The following is a 17,147-nucleotide window of genomic DNA, read 5'->3' on the forward strand; positions in this document are numbered from 1 at the left end:
GCCAAACGGAGGTGACAAACCGCACACTCTCCACTCTACTTCGCGTGTTGATCAAGAAGAACATCAAGGAGTGGGAGGCGTGTCTACCCATCGCCGAGTATGCCTACAACCGGGCAAGACATTCCACGACCGGCAAGTCCCCTTTCGAGGTCGTCTACGGCTTCAACCCTTTTTCCCCATTGGACATTCTACCTCTTCCTCTACAAGAGCGAACCAACCTCGACGCAAGTGCTCGTGCAAGCTACATCAAGAAGATGCATGAAGATACAAGGCACACCATCGAGCGCCAAGTACAACGACTAGCGACCAAGCTCAACATCAACAAGCAACCCATGGTATTCGACATTGGTGATCTAGTGTGGCTACATCTTCGCAAGGACCGCTTCCCCAACGAACGCAAGTCCAAGCTTCTACCTCGAGCCGACGGACCCTTCAAGGTACTAGCACACTACGACGACAACGCCTACAAGATTGAACTCCCACGAGACAAGTACACCGTGAGCGACATCTTCAACGTCAAAGACCTCTCGCCTTTCCATGGTGATGAAGATTTTGATCCGAGGTCGGATCTTTCCCAAGGGAGGGGAGATGATGCAGAGCATCCTTCCATCATCCCCATGGACTCTACTTCGACCACACTTGCTCCAAGAGGACCCATTACAAGAGCCCGAGCACGTGCCATCCAATCCGAGGTTAACTCTCTCCTTGTTGAACTTCCCTTTGACCCATTTGAGACATGGCTACTACCTCAAACAAAGACACTTTATGTGCTCAGGTACCATGTAAGCAACCAAGGAGAAGGAGTGGTGCAAGATGGACATCAAGATCAAGGAGGCATTCCACCCAGCCTGGATGGACCGGTACTACCGCCCAACCACCGCCTGAGCGGAACAACCGGCCAGCCACTGCCCAACAACCGGCCGCCATTCTGTGATCAAGCGGTGCAAGGCCGGTACAGCACCGGTTCTACCGGTTTCTGCCCAAAGACCGGAACAACCGCCCCCACATCCGGTACAACCGCTGGATCCTTCGACGTCCACCTCCAGAAGCCAGCGCCCGACCTCCCAGCGGTAGTACCGCCTTCCACGGCCGGAACTACCGCCCCTCATGAGCTCTCTGCGGTACTACCGGCCCCATGACCGGTACTACCGGCCTGCCTGCGCGCAGTGCGAGGGGTTTTAACCCCATGTATCCTCTCCCACTTACCCCTTCGTGGCTTAGCACTATATATACTCGTCTCCTAGCTTCGTATTAGGGTTAGCATTGGTTTAGCTCATATTTTGTGTGAGAGCCTTGCTCATCCACTTGGAAACTTCTCCTCGGAGATCCGGACCTCTTCGGAGAAGATCCCCCAAGCGGAATCAAGACCCCTTTCTAGGGAAGACCATCAAGGCCTCCGTACGGAGAAGAACGGTTCCTTTGTATCCTTACCTTTGTTGATTGTGGATCATATGTTACTCTATGTTGTCAGTGATCTAGCACTCGTGTGATTGATGCTATGTCGGTTTAGCGTTTTCTCTTGTTCTCCCCGTGTCTCTTCCCTCGAGTTCTTCCGCGTGTTCTTTGTGATTCCCTGTAGGATCCCTCCAAACGTGAAAGATCGTCCACCTAGGGTTCCGCCCTACATCACATGAGTAGCTTCATGTAGCCTTTGTCATGCATCATACTGGAGTGTGCATCATGTCATGTATATGTGTGGTGTGTTTACCATATTGTGTGATTCTTCTCGATAGTTCCCATTTCGTTGCGATTGTGAGGATTTGTTCGTCTACATTTGGTTCATCTTCATGGCTTCATCTTCTTCATGGACTCGTTCTTCTTCCTAGCGGGATTTCAGGCAAGATGACCGCTACCCTAGATCTCACTACTATCATTGCTATGCTAGTTGCTTCGTTCTATCGCTTTGATGTGCTACCTATCATTTGCTCTTCAAGCCTCCCAAACTGCCATGTCAGCCTCTAACCTTTTCACCTTTCCTAGCAAACCGTTGTTTGGCTATGTTATCGCTTTGCTCAGCCCCTCTTATAGTGTTGTTAGTTGCAGGTGAAGTTGAAGATTGCCCCATGGTGGACAGGATTTTGTTGCGATATCACAATATCTCTTATATTATTAATGCATCTATATACTTGGTAAAGGGTGGAAGGCTCGGACTTATGCCTGGTGTTTTGTTCCACTCTTGCCGCCCTAGTTTCCGTCATACCGGTGTTATGTTCCCGGATTTTGCGTTCCTTACGCGGTTGGGTGATTTATGGGACCCCCTTGACAGTTTGCTTTGAGTAAAACTCCTCCAGCAAGGCCCAACCTTGGTTTTACCATTTGCCACACCTAGCCCTTTTTCCCTTGGGTTTCCGGAGACCGAGGGTCATCTTTATTTTACCCCCCGGGCCAGTGCTCCTCAGAGTGTTGGTCCAAACTAGAGCACTGTGCGGGACCATCCCTTGGCAACTTGGGTTATGTCGGTACCTGTACGCTTAGCTTATCTGGTGTGCCCTGAGAACGAGATTTGTGCAGCTCCTATCGGGATTTGTTGGCACATCTGGGCGGTCTTGCTGGTCTTGTTTTACCATTGTTGAAATGTCAGGACCCCGACTCAATGCCACATCGATCTAGCATGTAACACCTCATATCACTTTGCGGCCTCACGCACGGTGTCCCCACAGGTGTCGCCTTACCTTTGCCTGGGACCGTTTGCGTCTTTTGGCACACGTATATGATAGTGTCGCTAGCATCCATATGATAAGGAGCCCGGGCTGACATGGCTAGTCGTGAACCCAAAGTGGCACAAACTTACAGGGACAGGCATCCATGACTCAACATCGAACGTGTCGGTCATCAGCGAGTGAATAAAGGCTGTAGCACTGGGCTAGCAGGACTCCGGTGAACCGGGCTATAGCGGGCTAACAGGACTCCGGTATTCATCGCGTGACATTTCCCCGAAGGGACAGAAACAGGAACGAAGAAGGACACATGCCGGCCAGCCTAAGTGTTCCGGAGCAGTAGCAAGCTACCATGGCTCAGTGGAAACACTAGGAGACATTTCCCGGTAAGAGAGGCTACTAAGGATAAACAACTAGATAGTCAGATCCCACACATACCAAGCATTTCAATAGCATACACACAATATGCTCGATATGTGCAAATACAACATGGCATCACAACATGACTCTACAACTCAAGTATTTATTCAATAGGCTCCGAGGAGCAAGATATTACAAACATGGGTCTCATGACCCAGCATTCAGAGCACACAAGTCAGTGATGGGGCTGGTTAGTGACCCTGACATGTGGGCCCGGTCAACACACACGTCAGCATGGTCAACACTGGCGTGTGGGGTCGGTCAAAGTGTGACGGCGCCAGGTGAAACTGACCTGTGGGGCCCGTGGGGGGTTAGTTTTATTTAAACAGAAACAAACCCGGGTTAATTAGAGCGTGGGGCCCATTTGTCATTGACCTAGGGTTAGTCTAATCACGTAATCAGCACTAAGCTAATCCGCCATGTCAGCAGGTGATGCCGGCGACCACAGCAGCGGCGAGAGCTCGCCGGAGTTGGTCGGGGCTGCGCTACAGGCCGCGGCTGGGCGCGCTGAGGGCATCTATGCGGAGCTGGAACTCGCCCGCATCCACACATGGTAGAGGCTGGAGCTGGGGTGCCCGGAGTTCGCTGAAATGGAGCTCGCGATGGTGGCCGGAGTTCGGGAACATGCGGGCACGAGGCTGCGATGCACTATGGGGACAGCTAGTGGCTGAGTTGGCCTCTCCGTTGCTCCAGGAGCACGCCGGAGGCTCAACCTCGAGCGGAGTCGCACGGTGGCTGCAAGAGCAACGTCCATGGCGGACGGCGGCACTCGGGTACGACGTCTGGCATAGCTAGAGGACAGAAACGAGCTTAGGGGGAAGGGGGAAAGGTGTCGGAGCTCACAGCGATCTCAAGGAAGGACTCAGCGGCTCGGGGAGGCGGAGACGGCGGCGAATCGCCGATGAGGTTGCCGGCGGCCGGAGGTTGGGGATGAGCTCGGGGAAGACGGTACAGGGCTCCCGCGGTCGAATGGATTGGTGTAGACGACGCGGAAGGCGATGTCGGTTCCTTTGGACTCATCGGGGAGGCACGGGATGGACGGTGGCCGCGGTAAATGGCGTCGGCGACGACGAGCTCTGCTCGGGTGTGCTCGAGAGAGGGAGCAGAGGAGGAGAGAGGAGGAGTGGATAGGCCAGAGGGGTCAGGGTGGCGCCGAGGAGAAGACGTGAGGCGTCGCGGTGGCCAGGCGACGCAGGCAGACAGCCTGGTGGCGTGGCGCCCGCGCGCGCGCCGGCGCGCTCCTCTCTGCCTGCATGGCGAGAGGAAGCGGGTGGCTGGCACGGGCCAGCACAGTGCTGGGCCGACCAGTGGGCTGCCAGGTGGGCTGGCTGGGCTGCCAGGTGAGCGCTAGGTAAGCTCTCCCTCTCTTCTGTTTTCTAATTTGTTTTTGTTTTCTAATTATTTGCCTTTGTTTTGAGCTTAGGAAAAATACCAAGGCACATTTCCTAAAATCCTGAAAATATTCATGGACACTTGCTGAATTATTTCAGTGGCCCAAAAATAGTTCCAACATTATTTGAACATTTAAATTATTTATAGAATTTAAATGCCCAAAGTCAAATAAAATAAGATTTAATTCAAAAATCCAGAATGGCCTAGAAATATGTGCATCATTTTTGGCAGAGGTTTTCACCTTTAACAAAAATCATGAACTTTTCTAAGGAGCATTTTGGGTTTATTGAAAATATTTTTTAGTTGAACCTAGTAGAATTCATTAGGTGCTAGGGTTTGAACAGCCCCCATTTCAAATTCATTTGAAAGTTAAACATGATGCACACATGAAGGGCTAGCCTACTGCATACCAGGACTAGGGATGTGACATGAAACGTCTTGTAAACCGGGATTCCGAGACTGATCGGGTCTTCCTGGGAGAAGGAATATCCTTCGGTGATCGCGAGAGCTTATCATGGGGTAAGTTGGGACACCCCTGCAGGATATAAACTTTCGAGAGCCGTGCCCGCGGTTATGTGGCAGATGGGAATTTATCAATATCCGGTTGTAGATAACTTGACACCAGATCCGATTTAAAATGCATCAACCGCGTGTGTAGCCGTGATGGTCTCTTTTCGGCGGAGTCCGGGAAGTGAACACGGTTTTGGGTTATGTTTGCCGTAAGTAGGAGTTCAGGATCAGCTCTTGATCATTGCTAGCTTCACGAACATTCCGTTTGCTCTCTTCTCGCTCTTATTTGCGTATGTTAGCCACCATATATGCTTAGTCGCTGCTGCAACCTCACCACTTTACCCCTTCCTTTCCCATTATGCTTTGCTAGTCTTGATACCCATGGTAATGGGATTGCTGAGTCCTCGTGGCTCACAGATTACTACAACACCAGTTGCAGGTGCAGGTTATGCGATGATCATTACGCGAGAGCGATGTTTGCTTACTTTGGAGTTCTTCTTCTGCTTCTTCTTTGATCAGGGGATAGGTTCCAGGTCGGCAGCCTGGGCTAGCAGGGTGGATGTCGTTTGAGCTTCTGTTTGTGTTTCATCCGTAGTCAGATGTTGCTCTTATGTATGATGTATTGTTGTATTCGTGTGGCATTGTATGCCTTATGTATGTATCCCCATCTATTATGTAATGTTGATGTAATGATATCCACCTTGCAAAAGCGTCTTCAAGATGCGCTTCTATCCTTGGTGGGACCTTCGAGTTCCTTTAGGATAGGGTCGCATCTTGGGCGTGGCACAAGGCTTGCCGGGCATGTTATGATGTGACACTAAGCGGCGCATTTAATGCGCTCTTCCTTGTCTGCAGAGTTAGGTATGATAGCACTGTTTGCTATCTAATTAGTACACAATGACTGATTTGCCATTGTGGTGGCCCCTTGACCTATAAAAAGAGGCATGTGGCAACCATAGAAAGGATTTAGACCCTTGTGTACTCATACGTGTGTAGCTGCTCTCTCCCCATGGTAACCCTGTCGGGCTAGAGCGCGGCGTCTCTACCACGGTCCTCCCATCAATCCACCAAAGCAGGAGTAGGGTTTTACGCCTCGCAATGGCCTGAACCTGGGCAAAATTGCCCGTGTGATCTCTGTTGTGCTATGCTATGTTCTCCGCTCTTTGTACAATATGCTCATCCCCCTGTCGAACCACAAGGGGCGGATGGCCCCATAGGTGGCCGTGGTTCCCCACCACAAAAGATGATGGAACTGATTTTACACCATCTTACTATGCTCATTGTGAGAAAGAGACCCGGCCATTGGCAAGTCAGCTTGTCGCAGAGATGGAGTTGAACAAATATCAACTGGCTGACGATAGCAACAACACACGAGTGCCACCTCCAAATTGAGATCATTTGACTTAACTCCTCAACGGCGTAAGCATCACTTTGTACCTGATGTTGACCCGTCTATTATCCTCCATGATGAAGCCGTCTTTGAAGCCTAACAGATGTCAACTGGAAATTGGATAACCTTCAGATTCAAGAAACAGAAGAGTCGGTGTAGGATAACTCGGAAGCTTCAACTATTGGAGGTCATCAAGGTGGATGGCACAAAGACCGTCTTGCAAGAGTTGTTTATTCTCTGCCAAAAAACTTTGAATATTCTGGTCTCACCTGTAGCCATGTAATAGGCTTAGTTGAAATACTTGGTTGCTTTTGCCGTGCCTTCATGCATGTTTAACTTTTGTTCAAACACTTATCTGTCTGATGTTTGATTTTTTTGGATCAATGTCTGCCCATCTAACCCATCTTGGGCGGCTTGTGTTCGAATATCATGCAACCATTTCTTGCACTTGTTTTGATAAGTTGGGTGTAGCAACCTTTAAGTGCAGATACCTCTGACATGTGCAAAAAATTCCACCAATTCATAATTGGTGTGAAATAATCTAGCGAGTTATGTATCGATGACTTATAGTCATGAAAATTGATTGTTTAAAAGCAATTGCGGGTTGATAACCCGGTGACTCATGGTCCACAAAGGCTCAATAGCCATCATAAGCAACCCGGAGGTCTTTTGACTCGGAGATGTATAGTCATTGCTATAATGTGATTAAGATTTTAAAGTATCCTACAAAAAACAAAGATAAACAATATTCATATATACGGAATAATTGTAAGTCGGCTTCCGAGGCTTGAGAAAAAGACTGGCTTTCGAGGCTCAAGTCTTGCTTCAAGGAAGCTGGCATGATAGCCTTGGTTTATCGTCGATTTCCGTAAGCCATCTCTCACATGACTTAATCCGCCACTTTAACTTTCACAAGTTCAGGGTCATAAAAATTGACTTGTCAAGAGTACGACGGGTCATCTTTATGGAGTAGCATCAAGAATACATGAAGGTTTAACCAATAAGGTGGCATTTTTTGCCAGGTCAAAAGGGTGAGAAAGCTAAATTCAATGAGTTGGAAGCCCCCAAGTGACCTATGATCAACAAATAAAATACTCATGCACAATATATGAGATGAAACTATAGAGGCCCCAAGTTTCAGGGATGCCTGCTTTATTATATTTCATCATAAAAGATATATACATGATATGTGTGTACAATGACTAGAGCCAATGGCTCAAGTGTAGTAAGGCCGAAGATGAGAAATATTCCAAGGCCTGTTGGTCTCCTTCTCAAAGGTACGTGACCTATTGTGCTCACATATGTCGACGAGATAATATGACCCATTGTTGAGGTTTTTGCTGACCACAAAGGGCCCTTCCCAAGGAGGTGAAAGCTTATGCATGATTGTCTAATCCTGAATCAAATGGAGCACTAAGTCGCCCTCCTGGAAAGTGCGGCTTCGAAACCTGCAGCTATGATAGTGACGCAGGTCTTGCTGGTAAACCGCCGGTCGAGCCGCAACAAGATCACGTTCCTCCTCCAAGGCATCTAGAGCAATTTGATGGGCTTTCTCATTGTCTGATTCAATGTATGCCACCACCCTAGGCGAGTCATGATGGATATTAGTTGGGAGAACCACCTCTGCACCATAAACCATGAAGAACGGCGTGTAACCCGTCGATCTTTTGGGGGTAGTCCTTATGCTCCACAGAACTGCAGGAAGCTCTTCATCCCAACAACCCGGGGTGCGCTCCAAAGAAACCATGAGCCAGAGCTTGATCCCTCATAATATCTCCTGGTTAGCACACTCACTTGGCCATTGGATTGTGGATGAGCCATAGATGAAACATCAAGTCGGATATGCTCGCTTTGACAAAATTCTTTCATAGCACCCTTAGATAGATTTGTCCCATTGTTGGTGATGATACTATGAGGATAACCAAAATGGAAGATCAACCTCTTTATAAACTAAACTGTAGTTGCCGCCTCACAATTGATGACTGGCTCTGCTTGAATCCACTTTGTAAATTTGTCACCTGCAACAAAAAGGTGAGTTTTCTTGTCCTTAGACCTCTTGAAGGGACTGACCATATCAAGCCCCCAAACCGCAAACATTTAAGTTATTGGGATCATAGCAATTCTTGAGCTGGCACATGAGCTTGTCGTGAAATTTTTTGGCAACCATTACACTTACGGACAATGTCCTCTACATCAGCGTGAGCCGTCAACCAGAAAAAAAAAAAACTGTGTCAAAAAGCTTTAGCCATGAGAGATCTTGACCCGGCATGATGACCATAGTCTCTTGCATGAATTTCTTGTAAAATTTCTCGGCCTTCATCAGGGGACACACACATTGAAACACGCCAGTTACATTGCATTTGTGTAACTCGCCATTGACAATTGTCATGGACTTAGACCGCCTTATAATCCGCCGTGCCAAAAGTTCATCTTCTGGCAACTCGCCCCGAGTCAAGTAAGATATGTAAGGCTTCGTCCAATCTGGAATAGAACATAGAGACGTCACCAACTGCCCCTCCGGGTCAGGGATGGCTAGGTCTTCTTCTGAGGGTAACTTGGCAGAAGGATTATGCAGGACATCAAGAACACATTAGGGGGAACCGGCTTACGCTGAGACCCTAGCCGGGACAGTGCATCAGTTGGCTCATTTTGCCGCCAGTCTATGTGATCCACTTGATAAAAGTTACCAACAATATTGGTCACTGCCTGATGATAAGCCGCCATGAGCGGGTCTTAGAATTCCACTTCCCTCATACTTGCTGTGCAACAAGGTCTAAGTCGCCAAGGCATCTTACCCGGTTCAAGTATATCTCCTTGGCCAGACGGAGCCCGTGTACTAAAGCTTCATACTCAGATGCATTGTTAGTACAAGGAAACATAAGTCTCAAGACATAGCAAAACTTATCACCCCGTGGGGAAGATAAAATAACTCCAGCCCCCGATCCTTCCAACTTCCTGGATCCATCTAAGTGTATCGTCCAATACGTATTGTCTGGCTTCTCCTTGGGTCTTCTTAGCTCTGTCCAATAATTGATAAAATCTACCAAAGGTTGAGACTTGATGGCTGTTCTAGGCACATACTTTAGATGATGTGGCCCAAGCTCAATTGCGCACTTAGCAACCTGGCCAATGGCCTCTCTATTTTGAATGATATCCCCCAGAGGAGCAGAACTGACCATAGTGATTGGATGCCCAAGGAAATAATGCTTGAGTTTGTGGCTAGCTATGAACACCCCAAAACACCAGCTTCTGCCAATGTGGGTATCTCTGCTTGGACTCCCTCAAGACTTCGCTGACATAATAAGATGAACGTTGGACCGGATACTCTTTGCCCGCCTCTTTTTACTCCACAACAACTGCCATGCTGATAGCTTTAGTTTTAGCCACCATGTACAGGAGAAGAGGCTCTTTATCTATTAGAGCAGCCAAGATGGGCGGCTCAGCTATTGCTTCTTAAGCGCCTTAAAAGCCTCATTAGAAGCATCCCTCTAGATGAAATGATTAGTCTTTTTTGTCATCTGGTATAGGGGAATCACCTTCTCCCCAAGGCGGTTTACAAAACGGATCAAGGCTGCAATGCGACCCGCCAGGCATTGAACATCATTGATACACGCCAGCTTAGACAGAGATGTGATAGCCTTGATCTTCTCCGGGTTAGCTTCGATGGCCCTTTCGGAAACCAGAAAACCTAGCAACTTTCCTGCGGGCACATATAAAACGCACTTGGCCGGGTTAAGCATCATCTTGTAAACCCAGAGGTTATCAAAAGTTTCTTTCAAACTATCAAGCAAGGTGTCCTTCTTCCACAATGTCGTCATTGTAAGCATGAACGTTGTGTCTAATCTGCCCATGAAAGCAGTTCTGAACACATCGTTGGTAAGTCGCGTGAGCACTCTTAAGCCCAAAAGGCATAGACACATAATAGAAAGCTCCAAAGGGTGTGCTGAAGGTTGTCTTATCCCGGTCCTCCACTGCCATCTTGATCTGATGATAACAAAAATAAGCATCCAGGTAACACAAACTCTCACAATCAGACGTTGCATCAATGATTTGGTCATACGGGGGAGAGCCAATGGATCAGTTGGACAAGCCTTATTAAGATCTGTGTAATCAACACACATATGCCAAGTGCCATTTTTCTTGAGCATGAGCACATGGTTAGCAAACCATTGAGGGTGAAAAACATCAATGATGAACCCGACGGCTAGGAGTCGGGCCACTTCTTCTCCAATGGCCTTGCGTCGCTCCTCGTTAAAACGATGAAGGACCTGTCGGACATGTTTCATCTTAGGATCCACTTAAGGTGGTGCTCAGTGAATTATCTTGGTACACCTGGCATGTCAGAAGGTTTCCATGCAAAGATGTCCTGATTCTCACGGATGAACTCAATGAGCATGCTTTCCTATTTGGGATCCATCTCGGTCCCAATGGTGAACTGCTGAGAAGAATCACGAGGGACAAAATCCACTTGTTGCGTGTCCTTTGCCGACTTAAACATGAGCAATGGGTCCTTCTTAGTAGTGTGTTTGTTCAGAGGGGTCATATCAGCTCGGTCAACATATCTTTATAGAACTTAAGCTCCTCAGTAGCACAAGCCGACTCTGCGTAAGTAGCATCTCCTTCTTCGCACTCCGGGGCGAGTTTGTGATTTTCGTGAAATGTTATCATCCCTCATGGCCCTGGGATCTTCAACTGCAAATAGATATGACAAGGGCGAGCCATGAATTTAGCGTAAGCTGGCCGTCCAAACAGTGCATGATAAGGACTCTTGATCTTGACCACCTCAAACCACAATGTCTCTGCTCTGTAATTATACTGATTACCAAAGGCCACTTCTAGAGCTATCTTTCTAATAGCGTAAACTGACTTGCCAGGCACCACTCCATGAAACAATGTGGAGGATGGCTTAAGATCCTTCTCTATCAGATTTATCCATCATAAAGTGTCATAGCACAATATGTTGATGCTGCTTCCACCATCCATAAGTACCTTTGTGAACTTGTAACTGCCCACTTGAGGGGCTACCAACAGAGCTAGATGACCCGGATCATCAATCCGGGATGGGTGATCCGCCCGTCTCCAGGTAATCGTGTGCTTAGACCATCTCGAATATTGGGGGACCGCTGGCTCAACCGTGTTGACCGCCCGCTTCTGGACTTTCCGGTCATGCTTGCAAGTGTTTGTAGTGAAAACATGATATTGGCCATGGTTAAGCTGCTTAGGATTACTCTAATATTGGATTGATTGTTTTGCTACTGACTATCCTGACCAGACTACTGACTATAACCACCATGATTCCCTTGGTTCTAGTAACCTAAATTTGAGCGGCCGCCACTAAAGTCGGCTCCTTGGAAACCGCCTGACCCGCCGAGCGGCCCATTGTTGTTGCCATGATGTTGTTGAAATGACTGATTCCTGAACTCCTGCATGATGTAACAATCCTTCCAAGCATGAGAAGATGGCTTGTTAGGATAACACTGCTTTGGACACGGTGCATTAAGGGCTTCCTCATAATATTTCGGTTTCCCTCCATTATATGGCTGCTTGTTGTTGCGACGCTGGGTCTTCTAACCTGTATTAGTGTTAGCCACCAGATCTGTCCCGCCATCGGGGTGTCTGCGCTTACCACCATTACCATAATTGTTCTCGTTACCATTCTGTGCCTGGGCATGTTGCTGTTGTCCCTTGTCGTTGCCATTTTTCTTGCCCTTGCTAGATTTATCATCATCGGAACCAGTATCCTTCATAGCGTCAGAATTAACATATCTGGTAAGTATGTCCATGAGATTTCCCATGTCCGTGCACTTGCGCTTCAGCCGCCTGAGCTTTTGCCCAAGAGGCTAAAAATGACAGTTTTTCTCCAAGAGCAACACAGCTTGAGCCTCCTGGATGCTATCTGAAGAGTGGATGATAGCCGCAATCCGGCGAGCCAAATGATGGGCCGACTCATCCAGATCACATCGAAATACTTGGCACACACCGCCTCACTGACGTCCAACATCTCCATGGCGAGCTCGTAGCTTTCAATCCAAGCCTCCAGAGGGAGATCCGTCATGTAATTGGGCACTTTGCGAGGACCCTTAAAATCTTTAGGCATGCGCTCGTTACATAAAGATGGAACTAGACACGACATTCCAATGGTTCTCGCACTAGACCCGGATCCTATAGAAGATGAAGAAACGCCGCTGGGGGCGGCTGATAAGGCCCCTGCTTTGCTGCCTCTGCCTCTCTATGGACCCTTGCACCATCCACAATTGCTTGAGCATCAGTCCTCGGGATAAGGGATGGGTTATCCTAGGGCGGGTTACGGCATCGTTCGCTGCTTGAAACCGTCGGCGACTCCGCACGCTGGCTATAGCTATGAATCGATAGCAGTGTAGAGTGTACATGGTGCCGGCTGTAAGAGTAATTAGCCTGCTGAGTGATCACTATCTGCAACAGTTCAATGGCATTCCGGGTTTCAACTGCTATTGGTGATGCACCGACAATGGGAATTGTGGTAAGCTGGGTTGCCGTTGCCACCATGTTATCCACCGGGTTGGAGAAGTCACCCGGCGGTGTCGGAAAGCACGATGGCGGCGTCCGAATGGGGGGCGGGTTGGTCCTGGCTCTTCCCTCAGGACCGGCTCTGGCTGGTGAGGTTGGGTTGCTGCTCTGTTTCTAGGTGCATCCATGGTTAATTGGGGTATAACCAACGCTCCTGGAGTACTTGGGCCTGCCCCGAGAGTGTTAAACAAACGTGTTGGTTCGTAACCCGGAGGTAAACGGCTCTGATATCTCCTCTTGTAAACCACACTAGATGTGTTCTGATCAAGAGTCAAACACCAAGCCTCCGCTTTCGGGCGCTCCGCCTCAGCATTAACCTGAGCTTGTAGTGCAGCCGTCTTTGCGTTTTTAGCATTTATATCCTCCAGGGACTTGGTCATTTGTTCCCGAATATTCGCAATCTCCGTATTGCACTTCGCCTGGTTTTCTGCCGTGACCTCGGTCCCCTATAAGGTCGTCAATGTGTCCATCAACTCAAATAAAACCTGAGCCGGGGGCTTGGCTGAACCGGATCCTAAAGGGCCCGTCGTTGCTGTCGCTCTGTCCATCGTGATGTTGAGAGCCGGCACCATACCCTCCATGAAGATGGCGGCTCGGTGGCTCGTAGGGGTACAGAATACGGTTCCATCAGAACAGCCCCCAAGCCTGCCGTCTTGAAGCTGGTAGATTGACTCTGTCTCTCCTGTTGAAGATTCAGCATCGGAGTAGATGAGAGTCTCTCCTCCAGACACGGAATTTTCCGCGGTTCCACGCCTTGCGTGCACCCGCCAAAACATGCTTTCGGAAGCATGGAACCGGGCGGGTGGCGCATGTCGAGCCGGCTCGACGAGGTCAGTGTAGGTGTCCAGCTCAGGCTTGGATCTACATATCTTGCAGATGAATACGTGGATTCCGCTGAAGGGGACCCGGTACCCGTACTCGATTGAGTCGGCCTCGGGGCCCCAGCTGGCGTCGTGGATGTAGAGCTTTCCACGACGACTCTTGGTCATCCTGCCAACGACATATTCCTCGATCCCTAGGAAAGAGCCCTTCAAGAACTGGAAACCACCATGAGCTCGCCCCATGGTGGGTGCCAACTCTCATGGTTTTGTCACGGCAAATGTCCTATTGTGAGGACTTACTCGTGAGGCCATTGCAACTAGGAGGTTAGCTTGTCGGGGTTGAGCGGAATTGAGAGACACGAGTTTACCTAGGTTCGGCCCCTTACGATCGAGGTAATATCCTACTTCCTTCTTGTTTTTGTTATTCCTTTGGAGATCAATACAAGGGAGTGGATTGCTTGACCTAGCTATTGATCGATTGAAACTTAGTCCTATCTCTCCTGAGACCCGCCTTTATACCCAGGGCTTACACGAGTCTGGGTCGTACTATGACCCGTGACTTGGTATGTTCCTAACTTGTCTCTTAAGCAAGCAAACTCCCGGCGACTTGGTCTTCACGGCCATGAGCCGCCATCTTCGGATGTTGGGCCCTAAGCTGTCCCACTCTATGAGCCGCCTAATGGGTCTTGACCTAGGCGTCTCAGCCCATCTTGAATCTTTGCTCCTCAGCCACCACCTGAATGACCCGACCTAACCATGGCAGGTTATATCATGGGATTATATCCCCAACAGCTGTAGAGAAGAATGACATGTCAATTGGAAATCACAACTGCACATGTGGGAAGATGACATATGCCAGTCATGACAATATATTAGATAAGCTAGCAGATATAAAAGAGTTGGAATCAGAGTAACATATGAGGTAAGCCTTGTCAGAATATGGATATAGTGAGCAAAACAACCCAGAGTGAGGCAGTTAAGTCATATGAAATTTAGTGGGAACAGCATATATAAACCAAAAAAAGATACCCGGGTTGGAAACGGTTTCCTTGAGACAGAATATTCATACTTGTTCCCTGAGCAACCAAATTTCGAGGACGAGATTTCTTTAAGGGGAGAAGGTTTGTAATACCCTGATCTTTGTCTCTTTCTTTTTTCTTTGGATTCATTGAATTTTTGCTTTGGATTGCTTTTCTGTGGCTTTCTGTGGTCTGGAAATTTGGGAAGATCATCTCTTCTCAGTCTCCCAAGTGGCTTGTCATCCTCAAACCCATACCAAGACCATGTCATTTCCATATTAGCCCAATCACAAATTCTTATTCTTGGGAATATTCCTTTTTTTGTATCAAAGGAATAACCATGTTTGCCCGAGGTTGTGAAGCAACCTATATTTCTGTCATTCCCAAAATTCCCACAGAATTCTCATAAATTCTTGGGATCATATATTCCACCAATATGTCAAAACACATCCTCCTCCAGTTCAAAAATATTTCAGGATTATTCATTTTCCTATTTTGTCCTGAATGGTCATCTTTGTGTATGATCAACGCCAAACAAATCTCAGAATCTTTCGCTAGGCCATTCTCCCCCACCCAGTACAAACACTTTGTTGTTCCTTTGTCTTCTAGCAAGCTGTGGTCAATTCTTGAGCCCGTGTTCTTGTTCCTTTGATCCTTGGCACTCTCTCTTGAATGACTAGTCTCCCAGACATGGTTGGGCCGACCAGAGCACGGGTCACCATCGCATTCACGCGGTGACTACGCGACTGGCATGCCCATCCATGTGCTCTGGCGAATGGGGCCCTCGTCTTCATCTGTTCCCTCAAGCTCTCATCGCCTAGCTTTGCCCAAGAGCTTCCCCGTGTTGTCGCCCTCGCTGTGGACCCCTCACCCTCTCTCTGGTCACGTCCTACGCGGTTCTCTGGCCGTGCCCGTCACCCGACCGCCGTCCCCACCTCCATGGATTGTCGACCGTGTGCTACAGAGCCTTCCCAAGCCCTCCCTACGGCTATAAGTATCTCCCTTGAACTCCTCAACATCTAGTCGCCACCCATAGCACTCTCCTCGAGCACCGGAGCCCCTCCTCCTAACCTCTGTCCGCTATGGCCGCCGCCGGCCCCGCTTGAATTCGAGCCACACCGAGCCCCTTCCTTCCTCCTTCGTCTACTAGTAACTCCCCTACACTCCGGCGCACCTTCCCCTCCCCTTGTTTTGTCGCTGGAGCCTCTATGGCCGCGCGCCCAAAGTTCGGTCGCCGCCCCTGCCAGTGGCCACTGCATACAGCCATCGCTCAACCTCTCCTCGGCGCGGCTATTGCATTCAAGTGGACACGACGCTCCGCTCCGGTCCAGCCGGTGGCCTCGCCTCGACCGGAGGTGCTGGAGCCGGCCGGTCCAGAACCAGCAGCGCCCCTGCTCTAGCCCTCCTATGTTCCGCACGGGGGGACAGGGCGAGGAAGTAGACGAGCTGGGCCAGGCGGGCCCCACTTCCCTCACAACCCCACTCGTCAGCCTCTCCAGCCCTGGTCCAGCTCGATAAGTGGAGGCGTATTCCATAGAATATGACTTCCCCTCCCGAAAGCGTATTCTAGTGGCTCTTCGGGCAAGATTACATTTTCTCCGATCGAAGATGTATTAAACCAAATTGTGCTTTTAGTTTTCCAGCCCCTGACTGTAACCTCTATTTTGTGAACGTTCATCCATTATGAGTAGAAACGAATAGTTTTTATTTGATTTTTTGCCTAATGAACGAACAGCCATGTCTCCGCAACCATAACTCCAATTCAAGTGATTGAAAAGCCCACGTTCTCTGTTCGTCGAGCCTGTTTTGTTGGTGGCGTTTTCATAATGTTCTAACATTCTGAAAATGACCATTTTGCCCTTACCCACTATAAGAAATATGTCAACTTGTGACCCTCACTATTGGTCGCTGAAAGCTCATTGATTTTCATTTGTGACCTTTTTGTGACCAAAAACAGATGGTCAAAAGCTGGCAGTCATAAACTGAAATTAACGACCTTCTTTCGGATAAGGTCGTAGACGTTTATGACAAAAACAAAAGGTCGATGAACCCATGACCTTTTGTTTTGGTCACTGGGTGTCTGCCCAGGCCACGTCGGATCCGACGTGGCAATCTGATGTGGCAAAATTGCGACCAATTGAAAAGGTCATTGACAAGATTCAGCTCGGTCTAATTCGATGTTTTACATGGGCCAAGCCCAATAATTTGGCCTTATTTTTTTTCCTATCAATTTTTGATCGGCTTCATGGGCCAAGCCCAACAATTCAGCCTTTTTATTTCTAGGCCTCATCCATTTCATAGTCCATTTAATTAAGCCTTTTTATACCTTTTTCGTAAATGCGCAATATTCCAATCCACTATTGTTTGGGCCATAGCCTTTTTAGAGCCCAAA

This window comes from Triticum dicoccoides, chromosome 4B (genome assembly GCF_002162155.2).
Source record: "Triticum dicoccoides isolate Atlit2015 ecotype Zavitan chromosome 4B, WEW_v2.0, whole genome shotgun sequence".
NCBI classification, from domain to species: domain Eukaryota; kingdom Viridiplantae; phylum Streptophyta; class Magnoliopsida; order Poales; family Poaceae; genus Triticum; species Triticum dicoccoides.